This window comes from Capsicum annuum, chromosome 1, assembly GCF_002878395.1.
Source record: "Capsicum annuum cultivar UCD-10X-F1 chromosome 1, UCD10Xv1.1, whole genome shotgun sequence".
NCBI classification, from domain to species: domain Eukaryota; kingdom Viridiplantae; phylum Streptophyta; class Magnoliopsida; order Solanales; family Solanaceae; genus Capsicum; species Capsicum annuum.
The window spans coordinates 66,223,739-66,230,166 of NC_061111.1; the positions used below are offsets into that span (position 1 = coordinate 66,223,739).

The 6,428-nt window shown below is 34.9% G+C and overlaps 1 long non-coding RNA gene across 1 annotated transcript; it reads right to left on the reverse strand.

Annotated features, from left to right (window-relative positions):
• Window positions 1-3,777: 3,777 nt before the first annotated feature.
• LOC107855566 lies at window positions 3,778-5,900 on the reverse strand. Its single transcript, XR_001670287.2, has 4 exons — window positions 5,766-5,900; window positions 5,442-5,495; window positions 4,494-4,548; window positions 3,778-4,098 (listed from the first exon to the last, which is right to left on the reverse strand). It is a non-coding gene; the product is annotated as an uncharacterized LOC107855566 (long non-coding RNA).
• Window positions 5,901-6,428: the final 528 nt, after the last annotated feature.

Sequence of the window (6,428 nt, forward strand, 5' to 3'; positions counted from 1 at the left end):
ATTCCATTATCACACATGCTTCACACCACAACAATAGCAACACACAAATAGCATGGAATTCATATTGAGTGTATAGCTAATATGGACTTGTCATTTAGATATCATAGAATCATGTAAATATGAACTTCTAGCATTCTAGGCATTTTAACAAACACCTTGCATGCACACCTTGAGCATAGGTTTTATCAACAAATATTAATCATCTTGAACCACCCAATTTCATAGGTTTTAACCACAATATGCATACTTCATGGAAATTATCCTAAAATAATATTCTGAAGTTTAAACAATGGTCATTGACTTGAACAACATTACATAGCAACAAGGAAATCAAAGTTTCTCATTTAAAACCATGGTTCTTGAACTCTATGAATGAAAGCGGTCCATAGATTAACACTACGCATACCTGACTCAAAGTTCTTGATGTTTTTGAACTGGAAGGATTTGAAATCCTTTGATTCTTGAAGAAGATTGAGTCTTGGTCTTGAAGATTTAATTTAGGGGGAAACCCTAGTTGTTGTTTGTGAAATAAAAGTGAGCAAAATGGATAAATTCGGACTTATCTGGTACATATAGGCAGGTGATAAGTGACCAAAATACCCCTATTAAAATGACCTGTAAATAAGTTAAAAGTGGCATGTGACGGTCCAACTGACGGTCTGTCAGACTCCTGGTGGATCGTCATTCATCCCGTTAGAAGTGGACCAGAAATGGGCTCCACTGGATAAGGGTTGACGGCCTGGCTGACGGTACGTCACAACTTTGACGGTCCGTCAACTCGTCCATCAGTCCTTATCCAGAACATGGCTTAACTGGCATGGCTTTGACGATCCAAGTGGTGGTCCATCACTAAGTTGACGGTCCGCCAACTGGGCCATCGTACTTGGGCAATTCTGACTGTTCTGAGTAAAACGTCCATAACTCCTTCGTCTGATGTTGGATTTTGACGAAATTGGTATCGTTGGAAAGCCAACTCAATTTCCCACATGATAGAAAGTGAAAATCTTAAAAATACTTCATGTAAAAAAACATATTTGCATTTCAAAGTAAGTCCTAGCATTCTTGAGATGATTTCTAGCTGGGAAAAAGACACGGGTATTATAATATCTCTCCCACGAGAACAATCATCCTCGAATGAAACTGACTAGGAGGGGAAACAATGATATGAACATGAATAGCTAGAACATGATCTCATGACTAACAAACTATTCGTAGCATACTGATCATGCATATCTGATGCATGGATAACTGATACATGAATACGTAAGCAGTCCCTTAATTCCAGAACTACGTAGCCAGCGTAGGTTAGATATATCAACCTGTCAGTTGAGGGTTGATAAAGTGTTCACCTGCCAGTTGAGGGTAACACATATCTCATTAGAGCACCAGCCAGTTGAGGGTGACTCTTTAGTGGATCCACACAACCATTGTTAGTACCCATGGTACTGACCCCCTTTCAATTGGGGTTACAGGTTGGACCCCAATTACCTCATATTATGGCATGTAGGTTAGATGATACCTCCCACAGTCTCAGTTCAGTAATCAGTACAAAATTCAGTCCAGGTTTTCTTGACCATAGCATACAAACTTCCAATTGTTTAATTATCAGAATTTTAATATTTAAGTTTACAGAATTTTTCAAAAACAGTATATGCTTGGTCTTGCATTCTCAGTATTTTAATTTTCACGCATGTACACTCAGTTATCTCATGCTATTCAGTTATCTCAGTATTCCTCTATTTCTGTCAGTGTTAAAGTTAGTTCGAGGTTTTTCCCATCAACTCCACAGTTAGTCAGTTAGAGGTTTTTCAGACACTCAAACAGTTAGTTAGTTTATCAATTTTATCAGTTAGATTTTAGTTTTTTCACAGATGTTTTCAGACTTGCAGATTTCGTTATACTTTTTAGTATTTAAAACCTTATGGCACTATTAGTTATTTTCCGAACATATCTTTTATTATCAGTTTTACTCAGTGCTTACAGTAGATACCAACTCATAGGTTAGCTTATGGTCATTTGTGATCGTTAGCACCGTTGTCGCGACTAGGGGGTAGCCTCAGGTCGTGACAAAACCGTTAGCTGCTTAGGAGAATTTAAACACAGAAATATTGGAGATGAATGTCAAGTTAGCTGCATAGAATGCTGAGATTGTTCACTTAAAGATACAGAACCAAAAGTTGTCCGTAGAGGGACCTGTTGCCATTGGGGAACTTGCAGCAGAAAATACAAAGCTCCAGGTCAAGGTTGAAAAACTTTCTAGTGAGGTACAAGGGTTGAATGCTGAAGTGAAGACCCTCACTAATCAGTTGTTGGATGCTCATGCTGTTGAGGCTGCCAAAATAGGGTTGTTTCTAAAATCCTTCTCTTCTAAGCCCCCATCTACCTAAGTCCTATTGTGTCAAGTTTCCTATGTCAGTTTCCAGTTCTGATCTCTATTATGGATTATGGAGATAGTAGTTTTATATTTTATTTGAAATATTGTAATGGTGTTGATCCTTCTTAACAATAAATGAACTTCTGTTTGTGTGCTTCATCTGTTCTCTCTTTAATTTAATAGTTTTTCTTCATGTTAGTGTTTTCTCAGTGGCCATGAGTTAATCATCTTGTGCTTACTTTATTTTTTATTTACTATTATTACTTTTCAATGATGTCAAAAAGGGGAATACTGAATGCATAAGGTAGGTACCAGGTGTGTTGCATGATATGATAATTATAGAATTATATGTCAAGGACCAAAGGACCAGGTACCAAATGGTGATATGTTTGATGCAATGAATGAAATCAAGCAAGCAAGTGACAGGTGGTGCAGATGTGTTGAATACAATGATGGCATATTGACAGGGGAAAAAATGCTCAAATGAGCATTGATGAGTGCAAGCATATTGATGGGGGAATTTTGACACATAATGAATGAGCTAAGTTTTTTATGCCAATTGACAACAAGGGACCAGGTCCCTAAGTTTCATGATATATTAACAAGGAGAAACTTGATGCATAGTGATAGGAGGAACAATCATTGACAGTAGTTGTAATCACTCCAACTGTATAAGGTGAATGAATTTGATGCTCCAAAGATCTGTTGTCATTTTATGTGGTTTGTTATCATAAAAAAAGGGAAAATTTCTACATCTTATTTTGTTAATGAGCAACTGACAACAAGAGACCAGGTCTCTGAGTCGTCATGTACAAATATAACTATCACAAGGTTTGCGCAGTTTTCTCATCCAATGTAACTAACTATGTAGGTGAGATGTGTACCTTTCAAGGACACTTGGCCCAATCAGATTTCTACCCTAATCATTTTTCCACTACAAAAGGGAAAAAATGCTTCTCAATGAAGCAGTTTTTGCAAAATCATAACATTGAAAAAGAAAGAGGCGAAAACTCAACTTTACAATATTGCTCAAGTTCTTGATTAATTTATGTACTGAAAAAAGTGAGTGTTCTTGAGTAGAGTCATGGTTTGTAACTAAATTACTCGCACTATAAGAGTAATGTTTTCTTTGCTTTCTTGAGGGTGATTAGGTAGAGTTATCTGAGTTCAATATTGGTTAGAGTTAATCGGTATCGAGGAGTGTTCTTGATAGAGCTGTCAAGATAGGCTTGTAGTAGAGTTATTACAAGTAGATAGAGTTTGTAGGTGAAGCTTAGAGCTAAGTGTGTTCTTGGCAAAGTTATCAAGGTAGGTTTGTAGTAGAGTTATTACAACCGGGTGGAGCCTAGAGTTAGGTTCAAATCAAATCTGTAATCAATAGGTTGGTTATAGTGAATTGTTGAAGTGCTTGTTAGGACAAGCCGTGGTTTTTCCTCCTTTGAGCAAGGAGGTTTCCACGTTAAAATCTTTGTGTTTTTACCTTCCTGCAAAGTCTTTAGTTTTCCTATGTTTTACTGTTTGATTGCTTGTGACTAACTTTAAGGGACCTGATCCCTCACAGTGTGGTGCAACACTCTTGAGTTTCATTAGTACTGTATGGTTGGCAAATGACAATCGCTATTTACGGTTATGACTACATTATTTACACTTGATACCTACATGTTATACTATTTATATATTACTCCATTTTGTCTTCTTTGTACATAGTGTCTTGGAAAAAGTACCTAGAAAAAAAAAAAGAGAAACGAATTAGGTTCCATCAACAACATTTATTTTTGGAGGTGATAGAGCAAAAAAGTAGCAACACTATCAAAATTGATAACCTCTTAATTAAATAAGTTTACGGACAACTCCTTATACAAATGATGTTACACTTCCCTGTTTCCTTCAATGGAGGATGCTACAACCACACTCAGGAACCTATTGAGTAGTCTATAATCTTGGCAATGATGTGAAAAATATTTAACTAATGGGATGCGTGTTCTATAAATAAGAACTTTTTTTAGATGGATTCTACAAAATAAGGACCGGGAGTGAAACAATCCAATTAAATGAAAATCCATAACAATTAGTCAATTTGAGAAGAAACACTTGAATACTTGTAATGGGAATCACATACCAAGCAATACTTAAGCCACTAGTTTATCGATCATGAGTACCATCAACAGAAGTACCTGGGATTAAGAAGAAGAATTGTTGGGGAAGAAGAAGAAAAAATTAGTAACATTGATATGATAAGAACATCAGCAAGATGAGGAAATCATTGACACAGACAACAAAGTTTGTCGGATCAAGCAACAATAAAGTTATTATTTGCATCGACTAAATTATCTTGGAACTAGATCGCAAAGAGATGGTTTCCTCTGATCCAAATAAAACCTTCAAATGGAGCAGCAAAATCACTGATTATTTATTTTCATTCTTTTTAAGAGATTGAGAAGATTGCTTGATATTATACTGTTCTGTAAAGAATTAAACGGCACAAGTTGGATGACTGAATTGATGTAAAAGGTGGTATCCTAAAAGGGAGGTTCGGGATTGATTTCCTCTGTTGACTTCTTCTCAGTCTAGCTCGCCGCACCAGATTTACTTAGTGCCGTAATATCTTCTATGTGATTTGCAAGGTAATGTACACAAAATGAATTTAGCCAGTGCACACTCAAAGAATAAGAACAATTAATTTTGCTATATATTCCCCTAAAAGAAAAAATGGGCAAAACGTTAAATTTTTTCTTCTCCACAATTTGGTTTGAATAGTAAGATATGATCTAGGAAGGAATGTGGTACAACAAACAAAATTCCTTTATCCTTGATTAAAATGAATGTCTTGGTTTACGTTCTGAAGATGCAGAAATGTTGATAGTACAACACTTTTTCTTTAAATAGCGTATAAATTTGAATTAGTCGAGCTAGTGAATTAAGTATCAAATGGTTATACTAAATTCTAAAAAGTTGAAAAGAAAGAAATTTCCCTTTGGGTTCCACTTCTCTAAATGGGAACAAGGATATTATTTCTTTCTTTTCACTTCTCTATAAAACCATACAAAGAAAATGAGATATCTTTCACCTTTACACTTCCTTGATTTTGACTTTCCTTTCCTTTTCTTCATTTCTCTGCTTTCTGGGAAAATCCAAACAAATCATTTAGTTGTACGATTTAGTCTTCTATATATATGAGATTCAAGCCTGATTTCAGCTCGCGCACCCTCCACACAAGCACTGCTCGGCGAAGGAGGGGGGCGGGGGGGGGGGATGGCAAGGAAAACTACAGGCCAAAACCTTTGACCCTACTATCTAAATAGGGGTGTCTGGGCACCTCATGTTCTCATATATATATGTGTGTGTGCAGCTTATGAGGTTGTTCATGAGAGAGCCAATGTTGAAAACTTACAATTGATACAAGAAGATCATCCAACCAGCTACAACAAAGTAGGCTATTCCTAAATTCAAATGTTGATTATGCTTTGCACCTACATGCGGATGTAAAAATATATTACTATCTATAATAAGTGGGAATAAGCAAGCACGTCTTCCACATGCCTGCTTGTGATGTCTGCTTCAACTGCTTCAATCGTAATTTTACTATATTATCCCTAATTAATTACTATAGGTTATTTAAGTATTAAAATTTATAATATTTAATAAAAAATATAGAATAGACATCAAAGAATAAATTAATATTTAATTCTTTAAATTAATTTGATGTCTTATATGAGGCCCATTTTTGCTTTTTATTCACAAGTATTTTTTATAGTAATTTTATTATATCACATTTAATTAGTTGTTATAAGTCATTTAAGATATGTCTTCTTCGCTGCTACAATCGTCATTGTATTATATCAACCCTAAGTAATTACTACAGGTTATTTAAGTATTAAAAATTTATAATATTTAATAAAAATATAAAATAGACATAAATATTAAAATAATATTTAATTTTTTAAATTAACTTAATGTCTTATATGAAGCCCATTTATGGTTTTTCCCACAAGTATTTTTTATAGTAATTTTATTATACCACTTCTAATTAATTGTTATAAGTCATTTAAGACAT